The sequence below is a fragment of the Fulmarus glacialis genome, unplaced genomic scaffold (genome assembly GCF_000690835.1).
Source record: "Fulmarus glacialis isolate BGI_N327 unplaced genomic scaffold, ASM69083v1 scaffold13822, whole genome shotgun sequence".
In the NCBI taxonomy this organism is placed as follows: Eukaryota; Metazoa; Chordata; class Aves; order Procellariiformes; family Procellariidae; genus Fulmarus; species Fulmarus glacialis.
Window position 1 is genome coordinate 147,755 of NW_009199925.1, and position 10,224 is coordinate 157,978.

A 10,224-nucleotide genomic window follows, 5' to 3' on the forward strand; every position below is an offset into this window, starting at 1 on the left:
TGTCAGGGCTTTGAAGGCACCGATGGCCCTGACCTGCCTCCCCTGGGACCCACCTGCACCTCTGCCCATGGGTCCCAGAGCCCCATTTCATCTCCAGCCTGCACATGCAGTCTGCTCTGAGACATTTTGGAGGTTTGCATGTGCTGAGCCCTCTCCCTTGCTCTTCCTGAATTATTGTCTGGGTTTCTGGGATTGTTCTAGCGTCTGACTTCTTAACTTGCCTTTGGCTGATGGTCACTAGCCTGAGGCTGGGACCAGTGGCTGTTGCTGCCTCGGCTCTGCTGACCCTGATCAGGTGTTGGGTGTACAGCCTGCACTGGGTTGGCCACCAAGCTACCAACTTATCCCTCCTTGTAGAGCAGCCCCTGTCAGCAAGAGTCTTTGGGCTAGAGGAATCATAGATCTGACTCAGGCTGGTTGTCTCTTCTTGTACCCTGGAGCATCACTAAGCAAGTGCTGCATGAGGCAGTTCTTCACCCAGTGCTAATCAATCTCTGGAAGAAAGAAAGTCCATAGTTGCCATAAAAATTGTGAGAGCAATTTAAAGGTGGGGCCCTTTAATGTTGATTTAGAGTGCTCATTAAAATGACCTTACTTAAGGAAGATGTGGTTAATATCGTCAGGAGGTTGGTTAACTAACAGCTCGTCACAGATTAATACAGTTCATTGAATTTTGAAGAGAGTAAATAAGGAAAGGATTTAGTGGAGAGCAAGCAGAGCACATTCTCACAGCTTGATGGTGACCAGGTCAGGAAACTTTCTCTCCTGGCTGTTGAGCAAGGTAACTTTGAAAGGTTGTTGTACTTGGTGGTAACCAGAACTCTCTCCTTGATCCCGTGATGTTGGCACTTCTAAATACAGGTGCTGAGAAATGGGGACTGCTTTAGAAAAAAACGCTGTGAAAGTGCTATGTAGTCAGCAAAAATACATTTCTTTAATTCTACAAAGGTAGACTATGTTCCAGTGCCTAGAAATCAAACAGAACAAAACTGCATTAAAAATAAGATACATTTTTTTCGCTAGAACAGAGTCTTCGGGATGTTATAGATTTTTCTGTCATGTGTAGTCTTTAAATCAAGACTTGACCATTCTTATAAAAGATTTGCTCTAGTGTAACAAGACAGTGAACAGCGTAGTGAAGTTGTGTTGTGTATCATGCCAGGTATTCAATTCCTTGAACCGTAATATTTTTTTCAGTCCTTATATTCCAGACCATGCGAAGATGATGGGGGTTGTGCCCTGCGCATTTCACCTGAAGTATGCATGTTTTTCATTGCTGTTATACTATGATGCAGCATGCATTTGGACTAGCTCCTACAAAGATCTAAGTACTCTCACCTGCCAATGACTTGCACACCTTCAATTCTGCATCTATAATAACAACTCCAAACCAAGCTGCTGATTAAGACTGAATGCAAAGAGAAGCTGTACAATCAGCATTAAAGACTACCCTTTGTATTTTAAATAGAAAAATAATAAATATCATTAAACCAGCACATCCTGGTCTACTTTTCCCCAGATAGATACATCAATGGCAAAATTATCAATGAATTCTTACGAAAGACAAAAGCTCCACTGAGCAGTGGAAGGAACAAGTCCCAGACAATAGCTGAGATGGCGACACCAAATCAGCTTGTCAGCATGCTTTTCTTACTTGTTAGCTCTACAGCAACAAGCTGAAACTAAATGCACTGAAACAGGAGCACCAAGAAACCTTTTCCATTATTGTAAAGGTTTTTCACGGTCTCAAGATTCCTGTAGTAGCATAACATTTGCTTAGCTGTACACCATTCCTTTTACTTAGTTCGTTAGCTAAGAGTTAAATTTTAAAATACATTGATTTTCTTTATTTAGGGATTAGTGTCCCGAGAATAAAAAGAGCTCTAATCAAAGCTGCCTACTCCAGTTGGCCTCTGCCTGGCCGACTGCTCCCTGCTACTGCTGGCTCACCCCTTGCAAACTGGTGCCTTGGCAGACACTTCTTCTGGTGGGAGTCTGCTGCCACCCTCTGCCTGGAGGAGTCTGCAACAAGCTCCTGCGGTAAAGGTGATTCTTAGTGTGGCTTTTGTAAGGATTGGTTTTATTCTCAGGAGTAATCAGCAATTATTGATATCTCGGTGTTCTTATTAAGGAGATTTTTACTATCATAATCCAATTTTTTCCCATGAGTGTAAGTTAAGTCATCTGGGAGGGCTTGGATGAAAAAAAGGATGAGACGTCTTTTTTCAAGTGTGAGACGATAGTCTTTGATTTGACTTCAGTAATTTCCTGTTTCCCATTCTGGTACTTTGGGTCAACAGTTCTTGGTTCAAGAAGTCAACTTTGAATGCGAATGTTTCCACAGACAGCTTGGACAACAGCATTCTGAATATAGAAAAATGTTTCTCAGTGATACAGAAAGCAAAATATAAGATATTTTAATTCCTGAAAAGTTATAAATTAATGGTATATACAGGACTAGAAAAAAATGGGGAGAAACTGCTGTGTATTCATATGTTAGAATGAGGAAACTAAAGGAATACTGCTTCCCCTTTTACTATATGAAAAAGAAAGTGGCACTTTTTCTACAGGTTCTACTACTTCCAAATTACAGAGTAAATTTAGCTCCACACCTTTTCATATTTTTAGGATCAAAAGGCAAAAAAACTCTTGGGTAGGTCTGCTAATACATCTGAAGACAACCTGAAAATGAAACTTTCGGAACGCGAGGCTTCATCGAAAAACATTGTAAACCAGGGAATACTTATCTTGACATAGTCAGAACATAATAGTGGAGCTTGTGACACGCCTTTGAAGAAGGACGAGGACACAGGCGTTTGTGTGTATGTGCCCTTGGTGGAACATCAGTAACCACACAGATTAGCAGAAGTACAGTATGCCATCCTGTGACAGAGCAATAGACAAGGGCCAAGATGCCTATCTTGTGACTAGAAAATGTCAATCATGGTATAAGAAACCTGCTGGAAGTCGGTGGTTGATGCTTTATGCCACAACAGAACATAAAGGATCCCCACCTCTGAGAAGAAGAGGCCCACTTCTGTTGTAGGACCATGAATTTCGACCTCTTGCATGTAGTTATTGCTACGTACAGGATCATCTCACTGTGAGGATATGCTTGACTCTTTTAGAGAAATTGCAGGGGGCGGCTGTTGTTGTTTTTTTTTAAATTCAGACCTAATTCTGATGGATGCAATCATAATGTAACACCATGGTTTTTCTCTGCAATGAATGAAGCCCCCCCTTGACCATGTTATTGATCACTTTTAGTCATGGAAAACTGAAAGTCGTTCTGCACAAAACGTTACAAATAAAAGGAATCAATAAAATACCAAGAGAGGTTTATGGAAGAATATGGAACAAGTTATCCTTGAAGCCATTATTAGGCACACAATGGACTGGTGATTGGGAACAGCCAGCATGGATTTATCAAGGGCAAATCAAGGCCTGACCAAGCTGGTTGCCTTCTATGATGGGATGACTGGTCTGGAGGTCAAGGGCAGAGCAGTACATGTTGCTTACTGGGACTTTAGCAGGACCTTTGGCACAGTCTCCCTTACTATCCTGGTAGCTAAACAGGTGAGATATAGTCTACCTGCTATAGGGTGGGTAGAAAACTAGAAGATCTGAAATTGTGATCAGCAGTTCAAAGCCCAGCAGCTGGTGGCCAGTTGCTAGTTCCTCAGCAGTCAATACTGGGGCTCATAATGGTCAACAACTTCATTAACAGTTTGAAGAATAGGACTGGAAGTGCTCTCAGCAAGTTCATGTATGACACCAAACTGAGGAAAGGAGGAGTTCATGTGCTGGAGGGCAGAATGGCAGAGGAAGTTTGATGAGGATGGAGAAACAGGCTGACGGGAACTCGTAAAGTTCAGCAAAGGAAAATGCAAAGCCTTGCACCTGGGATAGAACAAATCTATCCACAGAATATGTCAAGGGAGTAAGCTAGACAGAAAACAGCTTTACACAAAAGGACCTTTGGGTCCTGGTGGATGGTGAGTTAAACGTGAGATGGTAGTGCACCTTTGAGCCTACAAAGGCTAACTGCATATTAGGCTACAGTTATTAAAGACCAGAAGATCTGGAAAAGTGGTTCTTTCCCTCTGTTCAGTACTTGTCAGGCTGCATTTGGAATGTTGTGTCTGGTTTGAGGCTCTCCAGAACAAGACAGACATTGATAAACTGAATCAAGTTGAGTGAATGATGGATCTTATTGCTTTCTTCAGCTATCTAATGGGTGTTTACACAGAAGACAACACCAGACCCTCCCCTGTGCACCACAGGTGATGCACAGCAAAAAGATGAGAGGCAATAGACACAAGTTGCAGCAAAAGAGATTCTAATTATGCATACATATACATCTATGTATACAAGTTATTTACTGTCAGAGTAGTCAGACACTGGACCAGGTGCCAAGGGAGGCCGTGGAACCTCTTTCCTTGGAGATTTCCATCCAAAACTCAAATTGATGAGACCTGAGCAACACCAACAGGCTTTGAAGTTAGTCCTGCTTTTAGTGCAGAGGATTGGACCAGATGAGCTCCAGAGTTTCCTTCCAGTCTAAATTATGCTGTGATTTTAAGATTTTCTCTAAGCTTTTCTCTACCTTTGCTTTCTTTTGGAGGGCATCCCAAACTTTGATGAAGCCAACAGTTAAGACCCATCTATTTTAGGTTTCTCAGGTAGGCACCAGTCTGCACCAGTCTGTATCTTTAGTTTTCATTACTGTTATTAAATTTCTAAATATATTATGTGCAACATTCCAGCTTCATTTTTTGAAATAACAGAAAGGCACAAAGTTGGATAGAATGGTTAAACAGAGGAGAGTCTGGATATCATAGAAGGAAAAAAGAAGAATGAACCTGAGAATGGCAAAATAGGAATGGAATACCATGTTAAATAGAAAATTGCACAGCTGATGGCCAATAACAGAGTTTTCTGCTCCAGGGTAGGAGCTTCTTAGCTGAAAATTTTTGAGAAGACCCTGAGTGTACCTGTTAATTATAGATAACTAGGAACCACCCTTAAGAAGATGCTTTTCTGAAGATGCTATATGTAATCTTAGAACATATCAGACAAGACTAGAGCTAAGGAATAGTTAATATTTCAAGATGTGGCACTGGTGAGATTACATCTGGAATATTTAGCATTTTTAGCCATGTGAATTGATGAAATATGGATCCAGATAGAAAGCACTGTAGCCAAGGGCTCCAAGGATGTGCTGCAGAATCAAGAGCGCCTAGTTTTCAAGAGATTATTAAGCATGATTAGCTTGTTTACTTAGTAAAACAGGTTGAAAAACTGCGTTCCTCTTCATTTATGATCAAGGTTGAGTCCTAAGTATCAGACTGAGAGGAAGAGCTTTTAAAGCTAAAGCACCCTGTCAGTTCAAAACCAGAATATAATTTGATCATGACTGGAAATTAAAAGAATGCATCAGAAGACCAATCTTTTGCAGTAGCCTTAGAAGTGGATGGAGTGGCAGGGAATACAATTCTTACTGTTCTCAAGGCAGGGCTTGACTTTTTCACAAAAGGTGCTTTTGAGTTTGCAGACTGGATTTGTGACCTGGATTCCTCCTGCGTTCTTATTTTATGATTTTACTAATACTTGCAGTTTAATTGCCCTGACATATAGCTTTGGAGTGACTACCATTTTCTTGATGATGATGTCTCTTGTTCTAGGAAGCTAAAGGGAACTCTCTGGTTGAGAGTCGGAGAAGCCATGAGCAGTGCAAGGTCTCACCGATAACAGTATTGAAGGCAAAATTTAATTAAGATTACCCAAAGGTCAGTGTTATTAAGTAGGCTGTAATTGTTCATAGCAAATAAAAGAATGGTGACAGTGGTGGCAGGGAAGGGTGCACGAACTACAAGGAATGGCACATTTTGGGGTAACATCCAGGCGGACAGTAGTCAGTTCACACGCTTTAAGAATGACTTCTCTTTTAACTACAATCACTCTCAGGAATCAGGCATAATGCACAGCAAGGGTGCAATCAAATAAAATACTTCTCAGGAAATCAGTTCCTTGAACTAGAGCTGTAAGTAGGTGAAGGGGCTGCTCCAAAGTACACATAGCCCCAATATACTTTCACATTCGGTTTGCATGTGCTGTTAATAGCACTGAACTATAAATCTGAACAGTATTCTAAGCACGAGTGTTTCTTGAATGCCTAGTTTGTTCAATATACACAAGGCATTATATTTTCTCTTCCTGCAAGTCCTTGGCACTCTCTAGCAGGTCTTAGCTGAATGGACTTTAGCCATAGACTATGAAAATAAAACTTCGTACCAAAATACGTTTTAGCTATCCGTAACCAGGAACACTTCTAAAGTTGAGACACCCCATTTTTAAATGCCAGGAGGGTATGAACTATTATAATCTTGACAAGCTCAGGAAAAAAGATGTTCCACAAGAGTGTACAAAAGGAATACACATGCACATTTTCTACCTCATTAATTTTTGACCACTATGGATAAACATGTATTTTGGGACCTTTAACAGAGGGCAGAACTGGGAGGAGACAAGATTAAAACTGCCTAAACCATAGTTTGTGTTACAAGTTAATGATTCTTCTACCAAGTACCAGCACAGCGTTGCTTAAGGAGAGAATACTCTGACTTTTGAGCATTTGTGTGGTAGTATAACTGCTGTTGTTGTGGATACAGAACCTAGGTAGGAACCTCTTTAATATTCTTTTTGTTTGTCTTACCCTTAAAATGTTGCCATTTAGTGTTTGCAGCTAATGATTACCGGTGTAGTACTAGTTCCTGTGATCAATAACACCAGTAACATTCCTGTTGTAAATGTCAGTGCTTTAATGATGGCATCATACATTTGTATATGTGTCTCTGAATAGTAAGCATCATATGTCTTGAAGAATACAAGCAGCACTGAGGCCTGCGCAGCGTCGAGGCCTGCGCAGCATTGTGATATTCATTTTTCATACTAGGTTAACTTAAAAGGTCTTATTATGATTCCTTAATGTATTAAAAATCAATAAGACAACTGGATTGGACTGCAGTTAGTGTAAATCAATACAGTTCCATAAACTACTGGTTGAAATGTGGCTCTTGATTTGTGATTTTTTAGTCTACTGGATGGTGGTATAGCCCCTGAAAGTGCAACTGCGGTGAGAAACAGCTCAAGGACTTACAGTGTCTTTGCTGGATTCTGAAAATTCCTCAAACATCCTTGTATTTTTCTTTCACAAGAATCTACAAAACCTGTAGCAACCTACTGTCTTGACCTTTGTAAATTAATCACCTGTTATTCATGCTAAGGTGTTTAAATTGGTGCTCTTATTCATTATAATTTGCATATAATTAGGGGATAGAAAAACAAGCTTGATTTTTTTTAATGTTCACTAAGCAATAGATCTACCTAACAGGCACAGGGTTAGGCCATGGCCCCTATAAGGTCATATACCCTGAAGCACTGAAGAAGTCTGTGGCTGCCCTTTGCAAGGCTGGCTGCTGTACTCTGGAACGATCTCGCAAGGTGCCGCATGTTTCCCGTGACGCTGTGAAAGCTCTCAGCTCCCACCCAACACAAATCATCCACACTGATTATTAGTTAAGACCCTTGATCTTCCCCCACCCACAATGTTTTTCAAAAAAGACTGTAGTGAGCACAAGACCAAATGAGTTTGTCAAATGTTCCCTGGAAGTGAACTGGAAGAGTGTTAACTTTCATTCTCATAGTATGGTTTGAGGGGTCTTTTTGTTTTTTTTTTTTAGCTTATGCTTGCTTTTGGGGCGAGGACTGTTTTCTTCCCTCGGGAAGGAAGTCAGGGTGATTTCTGTTTAGGCTGATTGACTACCTAAACAACGCCAATATGTTATTTGACTGATCTCGTCTTCCTGCAAATGCAACTACCTCAGGTAATTACTACAGCAGAAATGCTTGTGCAGGCAAAGCATAATAGTTTTAGAGAAATCTTATTCGCGAAAGGACACATTTGGTGCAGAAAGCTTCATACTTTTCCTTTGCTTGTAACCAGATCCTTGGTTTATTAAACATGGAAACAAACACCGGTGAAATAAATCTAAAATAGCAACTTAATACTTGAAATTGTTAAGCTCAACAGCTAATATATGTTGACATTAATTGTGAATCGACCTTTTATCTTTTTTTCTAATCTTCTTGTGGCATGGCATTTCCCCAGCCTTGATCTGCTCTACCTCCAGCAGATTTCCATGTAGGACAGGGTCAACTGAGGATGGGAGGAGATGCTGCCAGCAGCTCCAACACTTGATCCTTGCACATAGCTAGCTCTAACATTTCTCCAGCACAGCTGCATCATCTTTTTGCTTCCTTCCCCAAGTCCTAGCCTTCCCCAGCAAAAGTAGCACTATCTCCAGTAGCATCTTTGCAAAGCAATGATAAGACATGTGTCATTCACCATTGACAGGAGCTGGTCACCGCTGTTCTTGCCTGGATCGCTGGAAGAGCTAAGCACTGACAGTGCTGAGCCAACTAACTTCCACCTTCTAGATGGCTTCACACTGTTCTGTGTGCATCAAGCACCTTTTGCCCTACAAAAATGTATTTTACTTTTTTTTCTTCTCTTTTTTTATCTTTTATCTTGCCTGGTACCCTAACCTCCACCTCTGGATGCCTTTTTCACCATTTGCCTGTAACTGCTTATCCTGCTCTTTGATATTTACTGCTCGCACTTTCAATCTTACTGTCTTTCCTTCTTGTGCCTTCACAGTCTTTCTCTGAAACATTTACTGGGATAGCCTGCTAACACCTAAACTTCTTCAGTTATCTGTATGGATACCTGACTATCTTTCTCTTCTGTCTACTTTGCCTCTTATTTCTATCTTCATGTTTCTCTGCTTTCACTCCTTCTCTCCTTATATTGAGATTTTAAGTCATGTTGTACCTTCAAACTCTCAAAAAAGCCACTTCTTTAGTCCTGTGACCTGCAATGACATACTACCCCAGCATCTTATTGTAGTCCTTAATGTATCATGATAACAGGGAGAAGCTAGTATCTTCAGATTACACAGGGACAAATAAATTTCAGAGGACCAGATGCTTAAAAGTATTTGTGTGCTAACTTTTCTTGAGCACTAAGAATCTCATTTCACCGGCATTTCTGTTGGTAGTTGTGCAGACTTGAGGAAATCCTTTCCTCTATTTTTTGTTCCTATCTGTCTGAGGACCCAAGTGGAAGGAAAAGCTATTTTTTTGTCCAGATATGTGTTCTAATCAGACTTACAGCACAGCCACAGAAGCAGTGATACTCACACGAGTCAAGAATTTGGGAAGCAGGTATGAGCAGTTGGAAAGGAAAGGAGGTGTTCATGCCAGCATTAGTACCTAAGGACATGCTCATGAACTTAATCCCAAGAATCTCCTAAATTGTTTAAATCTCTGTTTGTGTATTTTTCTTAAACATCCTTAGGTATTAACCCTCTTCCACCTGGGTGAAGAAAAATGTTCTTCACCATTGTGCATTAGAGCAATGCCTACCCTTTAAATGCTCTGAAAAGTGTTACTCTGCCATATGGCCTGTAGCAGAGTAATTTGCGACTGCAGATGGGCTGTTTCCGGCATTGGAAAAGTTCATCCAACTTTTTTCAGCTCCATTCAAGCATGGAAAACATCTCTTTGTGTGATTCCCCCCTCCTCCCCCCCCCTCCCCACACACACCCTTGTCTTCTTCACCTTTTTCTCAAATGAGGAGACTACTGTGAAAGGTGAAATAAATCAGTTCCTCTGAGCTATGATTTCTGAGTTCTGACTTGGGGTCATTAGTTTCAATACTCCTGTCTCCCCTGTGTGTCAAGACCTGCAGATCCAAAGCAGGTTTGTTTCAAGTGACCCATTTTTTCCGAGGGGCTCTGCAGTGGCGTCTGGATCTTCCTTCAGAAATCTGTTCTGTTTACAGTTGGAATTGCACAAACAGGCAAGTGTTTTCATTCTTTAAATAAACTTTGCAAATAGGTACATAGAATTCCCTTACAGCTTTTCACTGAAGTGTTCTTTTTTATTGTTTACCCATCTCTCAAATACAGAGTTTTAAAAAACTGAGAAAAGAAAAAGGTGAAATATTGTACTATTCATTGCAATAAAACCAAATTCAACTTAATCATATAACAGGGCTTTCAACAATAATAAAAAAAAAATATATCAAAGGAGGGGAAAGATTTGTCATCTGTGGCTACAGGGTGTGCTCTTCCCAGGGGAACTGGAGCAGTTCTGCTGAAC

General features: G+C 40.7%; 1 protein-coding gene across 1 annotated transcript in view; it reads left to right on the plus strand.

Moving 5' to 3' along the window:
• Positions 1–10,224, plus strand: part of LOC104073585 (solute carrier organic anion transporter family member 1B3-like) — a gene marked incomplete at its 3' end in the record, with an annotated part of 34,697 nt that overhangs the window by 5,908 nt on the left and 18,565 nt on the right. The window contains exon 2 of the mRNA XM_009573420.1: positions 9,812–9,922. The remainder of the gene's footprint in view (positions 1–9,811; positions 9,923–10,224) is intronic.